Source organism: Ptychodera flava, chromosome 6, assembly GCF_041260155.1.
Source record: "Ptychodera flava strain L36383 chromosome 6, AS_Pfla_20210202, whole genome shotgun sequence".
NCBI lineage: Eukaryota > Metazoa > Hemichordata > Enteropneusta > Ptychoderidae > Ptychodera > Ptychodera flava.
In genome coordinates this window covers 10388420-10396918 of record NC_091933.1, presented here as the reverse complement: position 1 = coordinate 10396918, position 8499 = coordinate 10388420, and the positions used below count along the sequence as shown (strand labels likewise).

At 37.5% G+C, this 8499-nt stretch overlaps 1 long non-coding RNA gene across 1 annotated transcript; it reads left to right on the top strand.

Annotated features, from left to right (window-relative positions):
• The first annotated feature begins 1137 nt into the window (after positions 1-1137).
• Positions 1138-4173, top strand: LOC139134262 (uncharacterized). Its single transcript, XR_011552757.1, has 3 exons — positions 1138-1232; positions 2551-2624; positions 3965-4173. It is a non-coding gene; the product is annotated as an uncharacterized lncRNA (long non-coding RNA).
• The last annotated feature ends 4326 nt before the right edge of the window (positions 4174-8499 follow it).

Here is an 8499-nt window from a genome sequence, read left to right as displayed (position 1 = left end):
AGTGAACTGCATATCAAATTTCAAAGCAATCGTACATGAGGTTTTAGAGAAATTTTTTTAACCAAAAAAAAACGCGGAGCTAAATAAAGAAGAGATTAATGTATGCAGTTGCTCAACTTATGGATGTAAATCTGTTTTTTACATCCATGCTCAACTGTGCTAACGTTGACATATTTGTTAAAAAAACCAATGTCATCTTCGTTTGTAAACATTCATTGTCTAAATTTACGACTCATAATCACGAGCACTGGACCAATAAGATCTTCATGTATTTTGTTTTCATTTTCAACATCGAGTGAATTGAAAGCAGTTACTGTCGAAGTCAAACAACCATGTGGTTAATTGTCAGCCCCATGACACAAACACATTGAGTTTCAGTAATGGAAAAAATATTTAAATTCACGGTCATTCTACGTTATAGCATGAAGGTAGCAGAGGTACCGCCATGGTTATAGCAACCTCCATGGCGCTTACTTCCGGGTTTACAAGAATGCCTCGCTGCAAAACTAAAGCTTGACGAAGTATTAGTTACCGGTAGACTTTAAAAGCATCTTGAGTAACTTTCATGAAATATTTTAAGGATGGACGCACGAAATAAGTTAGGTTTGCACTTACTCTACGCTCATAGTACTCTGGGCTCTGTCACGGTGGCTCTGTGCAACAGCTGACTCCGTGTCAAAGGTTAGTCATGTGATGTCAGAGGTCATTAAACGAACGCCTTAAAAACGCTTGTTTTTGTTCTAAACAAAGAATAGTAACCGTAATTGTCGTATAAATTTTGTGCACAGAAATTTCAATTAGTTGCCGAAAAATTCCAGCGAATCGAATCTTCTGATCGCAAGTGAGACGGGGTCGACGCTTGACTTCCGTTATGAACCAGAACGAGGCTTGATCAGTTTGAACGTCGGTTTGAACTGGTTCATTTTCCACGTTAGCTGTCTCCGTTGCTGTGAAATCGCTGTCATTTTTACACAAGAAATCATGACTTTGGTGTTTTGTGAGAACGATTCAGACGTCAGAAAATGAGTTGAGTCTGTAAAATACCATTGTAGCGGATTCCTCTGCATGTCCTTGAAGACTGGCGATTCGACTCTCGAGACGGCGTCACTGCATCAGAGTACGTTTCTATTCACGTGTGTGCCACCGGTGGTTGACACGAATTCAAGTGTTGCGATGTAATGGTAGCAGAATGGTGACAAAAACCATCCTTGATGTCATCTACATTACTCAGGGTAAGTGTAGCTGTAGCCCTGCGTACAGGTCTGTGTGTTCCTCGCGTTGTATGGCCTGCACCACAGCCCTGCAACGGTCTTTTGATTCAAAATGCCGACCTCCATGGGTAAATTCGTAAACAACCTGTCGAGTAGGTTATGTTTCAGAAAACGAACGGTTTTGGACGTTAGGAGAAATTAATCGCACCTTTTCTTGGGTCGGTTAGGAGGTTAAGGTAGGCAGGGAAAGGATTTTGCCTCGATAGAGCAGAATTTCGTCAAAGGACCGTTTTTTCGTTGCAGTCCGGATCCGGACCGCAGAGCCCCAGTTATCTCCATAGACCGTTGCAAGGCTTTGGTGGAGGCCGTATAACGCCGAGAACACACAGACCTGTACGCAGGGCTAGTGTAGCTAAATCATTTGTATTTCTGTGTTGTTATTAAATGCTTTGTTAAATTAAATTCAGTCAGACAGCCAAGCCAAAAATAGCCGAATTGTGGTTAATTTTTTATGGTTGTAATTTGGGGGCAATTTTTAGGGTTTTTGGTCAAAAAATCATTTTGTTTTGAAAATTTATATGCATGATCCAGGGGGTTGACCTCTGTCAGATTTATTAAAATTGTGGTGAAATTTATTTATCTGTATTTTTTTGGTAATTTTCTCATATATTTTTGCTCTGCTGTCCAGGACTCAGAGCTTATCAAATAGGCTACTTTCTCGGTAGTCGTCTGTCCATCTGTGGTCAGTCAACAATGGCCTTCTCCTCTGAAACCGTAAAGCCGATTGCTTTGAAATTCGATAATTATTCACTTGGGTGACTTCATTGCTCATGTGGGCACAAGTCAATTTCCAAAGCTGGCTATCACTACAGTAGAGGGGCTGTGCTATCACCATGTGTCGATCAAAGGCTGATGATAGGGGCATAGTAGTTTTGAAAGATGAGATATGACAGAGTGTTTCCCGAGAAATCATTATCTTAACAGAAAATCAGGCTACAAAAGTGTAAATGGCCGATCATGCATTTACTTTTTTCCGTAATTTTTCATATTTGTACTTAATTTATGAACGTTATGAAGGACAGGGAGAGCACAGATACATGATAGCTTTTTTTTGTAAACTAAATAGAGCAAGCAAATTATTTCAGTATACTAATGTATAACTGGACAGATTTCATTTATCAACAGTAACAACAGTTATTACACTTGTGAAGGACATGTTTTCAAACAATGCACTGTACTTTTAAGGATTCTGTGGGGAGCAGAATATAAACATCAAATGGCATTATTACTAATCATAATGTGTTTATAATATTGTATTTCACCTTTTTTTTCTCAACAGAGTTTTGTTTCACAAAAGAAAACAACTACGAGCTGGATATCAAAGACTTACCCATAACCTTGAAACATTAAATGGTAAGTAAAATTCAACCTTAAGATTCCTAAATGAATAGTACTCTCAGTTAGTCTCTGCAATTCGAGCTTGGCTTAAAGAGGAAGTTTGCCACGGGTGATATTTACATATGTTCTAGCTTTAAGGTCAATTATTCCGGAAAAGCAATTTTCGCCATTTATAACTGGTGCCGTTTTTTACAAATAAGATAAAATCTGTGGCAAAAGTTGCATTATAGGGCTTCATCAGGGGAAAAGGTGCCAAGATTGGTGCTTTCATCAGGTCATATGGCAGGGACCATCTTCTGATGGGTGTGGCATTGTCATTCATGTTCACACCAGGCTTTATGTATTTGCTTAACTATTGTGTATGTTATGCAAATGCTCACAGCCTAGCATGAATGTGAGAGAGTGTACAATGCCATACCAATCAGAAGATGTACCCTGCCATATCATGTGATGAAAGCGCCAAGCTTGGTCTGTTTTTACCATCATTCAAAATAAATTTAGTTTATGAAGCCCAAAAATGCAACTTCTGCCACTATTTTTATCCATTTTTGTAAAAATTATCAAGTTATAAATGGCAAAAATGGCAATTCTTGAATAAGTGACCAAAAATAAATGTTAAATCTTCTTTGGTGAACTCCCCTTTAATACAAAGACCTACCTTTTTCCTATGCTGCATTCCAATTTGACTTGAGAATGTTCATGTAGATATGCAATGTGTACTCAAACCAAATGAGTGGACGTTACGTAGTAGACTCTGTACAATTTTAATTGAATTATACCAATAAACATTTACTTCACTTGAACCTTTGCAAATCATACATAATTGACTGATGAAGTTTTAATTAAATAATAACATACTTGGATAAAATGTTTTGGCATATGTACATTAAGATAAAGTACAGATCAATTTTTGTGGCAATTAACGTTTCTGTCTTATTCCGTACATGAATAATTTTAAAAATTCATTGACTTAATAAAGAGGGAATCAACATTTTTTCCTGCGGGATAAATCATCTGAAAAAATATATTTTGTTTTATGCCATTGATTCCACTGTCTATGGATACACTAGTTTGAAGCTATTTGCAATATGAACAGATTGATACTTGTACAACAAATCACATCGGGTCATTCGCAAATTGAGGGTACTTGTACAACAAATCACATCGGGTCATTCGCAAATTGAGGGTACATTATTTTCTGACTACATGCGAATTTCATTCTTCAATGTTTGATGGCTGTGGAAAGAGTCAAAATTGTCAGCTTTTAGCAAGGATTCTAACACACGTGCTCTTAACATTACATATTTTTGTTATAAGCTTTATATCTAACTTGATGTTTTTTTATTTTTTTCCAGCATATGCACAGGACAACCTCAAGATAACAGGTCAAGCAATAACTAAAACCATAACAGACAATCACAGGTCTTTAAAAAGAGCTCATGGCCATGACAATATCAAGTTCTGGACTTTATGGACACTTGAACATTTTTTCAACTTAACAGTTTAATGTTGATTATGTTGATTGGCTTTAAAAATCTGGTGGATTAAATTTTATTCCTACCAATTTTTTAGCTCTCGCATTATTTTTGTTTGCGCAGTAGAGTGTTCTGAAGTGGTAAGGTGATGGCAGTTTCTCAGCAGCAGTGATTAAACAGTTTAAAGTTGTTGGGGTGACTATAATTCAGAGTGCAAAAGGTAGGTTGATTTTATAAACCACTGCAGTAGGAAATCTACTAGCAGAAAGGCAGCTAATTGCCAGGCAGAGTGGCAGCTAACCTGTTAATCTTTCTAGAAGAGATCCAGAAAATCTAATTCTAGGCTCTCCGGGAAAGATATTCCACAAGCTCTTGTACCCTTGAGAGGGACCTTCATGGAAGAGAATAGATTCTTGATTGCCAACATGTCGGAGGGGTGTTATGTCCATGTGACAAACATGTTTCATTGAGCAGCACAGATTTCGGGTGCAACTGCGTGGATTTCAAGCCATACATGTTTCCAACATGTATTGTCCATGTTGTCAATACATAACGAAAAGTTAAAATCAATATGGTCAGACACATATTTTGAAACCTGTAGGTAACATGCATATGACACATTTTGTTACCCGTAGAAACACTATGTAAATGGGTATCATTTCGGTAAGGGAAGTACCCTGTAGTACTTATGTAGTTCCTGCACTGGTACTTGGTCAAGTACTACGCAAGTACTAACCTAAGTAATTACGAAAGTTATTCAATAAGTACCATGGAGCAAGCTTTAATTCTTGAAAGCCAAAGTGTCAGTTTACCACCATTCTTCCATCCACCTGGCCAAGTATTTATCATGTATTGGCGTAAGTAGTGTTCACTTATTGCATCCTTGCAGGCTGTATGTGGATGAGGTGGTACCCCAGATGAGCATATTAAGTTTGCAAGATCTTCAAAGCGACTTCTCATGTTGTTATAAACTGTTCTTTCAAGCCCCCCTTGTTCAGCTTTATCGATAAGTTCTGGCTGAAGTATAATGTACACAACTGACATGAGCCATAGACAAGTAACTCCAAAGTCTTGTCCCTTCATCATATCAAGTGCCTGTAAGTCAAACGGAGCATTGTAAGCGTGCACAGATTCACAAGCATTAAGAAGTTTGTGTAGGTTCTTGAGTGATACCTTAGGTTGTTCTAGTTGTTCTTGATTAGGTGGATAATAAGCTTTTTCAAGTTCCTCCTCGCTGAAACCGTCTATTAAAAATCCCTGGCTGCCGCTATCGCGTACCGAAGGGCCGCCCCATGCAATTCCAAAGTCAAAAGCTCGTGGAAAATCTACTGGCCCGACTGTCTCGGTATCAATTGTTGGATTAAGTATATTCTTGAGAACGTCAGGCGTAAGTGGCTGACTAATTACCAAACATGGAAGTCTGTAGTCGTCGCAAATTTCTAAGAAAGTCTGTTTGAACTGCTTATGAATGTTTTCTAATTCTTTTAAGACGACCTCGGTTATTTCATATTGTCTTGCTTGTGTCAGAATATTCCGCCTGCAATAATCAAAAGGCATATCTTTGAATATGATAATGAAACTGTGTAAATCGTCAAATGCCTTTGAAACAATCTTTTTTTCTTCCGACTCCGTGGTAACGCCCCGGATTCGAGAAAAAGTCAGATGTTGAATTATACTTGAGTCACAAATAATGTGGTCGGTGGCGCCCGCCAAATTTACTGCATCGTAACTCTTACCACTTCCAGTTGGCCCATTTATGAATATGTATGACATTTTTTGTTATCTATATCATAAAATTTTTTTTTAAATTATTTTTCGTAAAGATATATTACGATAAGACAATGACAATCCTTTCTATTTCAGATGCAATAAAAATACTGGAGAGTGGAGGAAAACGTTTAAATCAGTGAATATGGTGAATATGTAGATCCTATTATATATGTAGACAGTGATCTAGAAGTGGTTTTCCCCATCGGGCCTAAAGATGGATCAAAAGATCTTGCTACATGCGGTAAAATGTGTGTTAGTTGGCGACCGAGTCTTCAAAAGTTTACCGATTTAATAGTATTCCGTACCTTAGGTGAAAGTTTCGATGCAAGCACTGCTAAAAGTTTCGCTGCAAGCCTTTCCTCTCACTCCAAAAATCCTATCGGAACGGTTCCGATAACATCTTACAATCCATCTAAAGTGTATCAGAAGCGAGGGAGCGACAAACAGACAGAGTATTTTAAATTTCGGTTTAAAAGAGGAATCCACGATTTCGCTACATGTATTGATATATATAGTTTAGTTCGACTGTGGTTTTAAAGCAGTGAGCCGATTGCCAGCCAGAGAAAATCCTGCTATTGTACCACGTAATATCCGAAAAGGTAGTAAGATAGAATTCTTTGCATTTAAACTGCGCTTATTTAAGCGTAATCTTTCTTTCACTATAGAGAGGTTATTTTGTGTCACACCTTATAAACCAGAAATTCAAGACGCGGAAGAACTAGTCGACTTAGAAAGATTAGGTTAGATATATAAACAAATAAATGCTGACAAAAATATTGTAGTAGATTTTGATGACCTATAATAGAATTGAATAATTATTTTTTCTTTTAAATTTTTTTTTAGTATAGTATATAGTACAGTTACGATGGTGACAATCAATGAATATAAGATAAGTCAATTGTCCGATATACTTAACTCGATTTAAATAGGGGGCTAGATACTCAAAACTACTGATACACCATAGAACTCGTATATGTAGCATATTCTTCAGGCTTATTTTTTGGTCTAGAAGAAAACCCCTTCAGTAAAAAACAGAGAGTAAATTTCAATGATCTTAGAGAAGAATTAATAAAGAAATTGGAGGAAGTATTTAAAAGAAAACGGAGGAAAATGGTGGCACTGCAGTTTATTCCAAGTATATTTTATATCCAATACAAAAAATGTCGCTAACGTACATCATTCAAAGGTGCAGAGAAAGATTCGACTTAGAAAGATTAGGCGAGAAACAAATAAATATGACAAAAATATAGTGGATTTTAATGACCTATCATAGAATTTTTTTTTTAATTTTTAGGATAGTATATATTATAAAGATTATTATGGATGAAAATATTGATGTTAGGCGCCGATAACGTACAGCATTCAAGGGAGCAATTTTACGAAAAGAATTTCCTGAAGTAAAGCGAGTCGAGGATATCGAAACGATCGATATCGAAGGTATGACCAAAATAAGAAAGATGTACTCTGTTTATGCAGAAATGGAAGTCAAATTAGTAGATCCGAAAAACGGTAATACACAAATTCGTACATTGCCTGTTAAAGGAAACCTAAGTCCAGCGACTTTGACCGTTTATCCCTTATAAAATCACCCTTGAATAATTTGCAGCTCAAATATGCAACATAATTGCACGCGCCGACGACTACGGAGCGACGAAAAGAGACTTTGAAGTAGACGACGTTTATGGAAATGAGCACGAAATCCCATGGGCGCGAAGGGCTCATGGGAGGAGCGTGCGTGACGTCATCGGTGATACAAACGTGTGTGACAGCTTACTAAAGCATTGCAGTCTATGACTGCAGCAGTGCAGTTCTGCACGTTACGACTCTTTAATGCTCAGTTGCATAAAAATGATTAACTGTTGTTCAGTTGAGTGCAAAAATCACTCAAGGAAGAACAAACGTAGTCAGCTTTTTACCGTCTTCCCACAGAACAGCTTTTTCGAAGACAGTGGCTAAAGAAAGTCGGGCGAATTTTAAATCTGTAAAGATGAAAAGTTATGATCTACTTCTTTCAGGATGATCGTTTTATAAGGGATTTTGGGACTCTGTTACAAGACGATACTACACAATGCGGTTCGTATCTTGACATGCTGAGTCAGCCTACTGTCGCAGGTTTTAACCAGATAATATTAATATTGGCGATTTCGAGACTATAAAATCCAAAGACGAAACTATACAAAGCGTCTCTTATCTTTACAGCCCGGGTCTGCGAAATCGCCGATATATAACCAATAAATATAGGCAATTGGTATTACAAGATTCTGGAATGACTTCTTGCCTATTGTGTCTTGGCACACCGAGTCTGAGAAATCGCCGATATTATATTTACCCAATAAATATCAATTGCACCGGGACTACTAGGCTAATATTGATACCAGACGATACTAGATTTACTTGCACTGTGTGGTGTCGGCACGCCGGGTCTATGAAATCACGGATATCTTTCCGATAAATGTCGGCGACTTAGGACTTTAACTCTGATACTAGACGATACTTTGTCAAATTGTGGGTAATATCCGATGTCGGATTATTTCACCACCTATCAGATCTGACCACCCCGACTACCTCTGTCTGAGTCTTAGTTCAAAAATAGCATCCATGGCCGGTAATACTGTACGTTTTACATTATTAGATTATTCATGCAC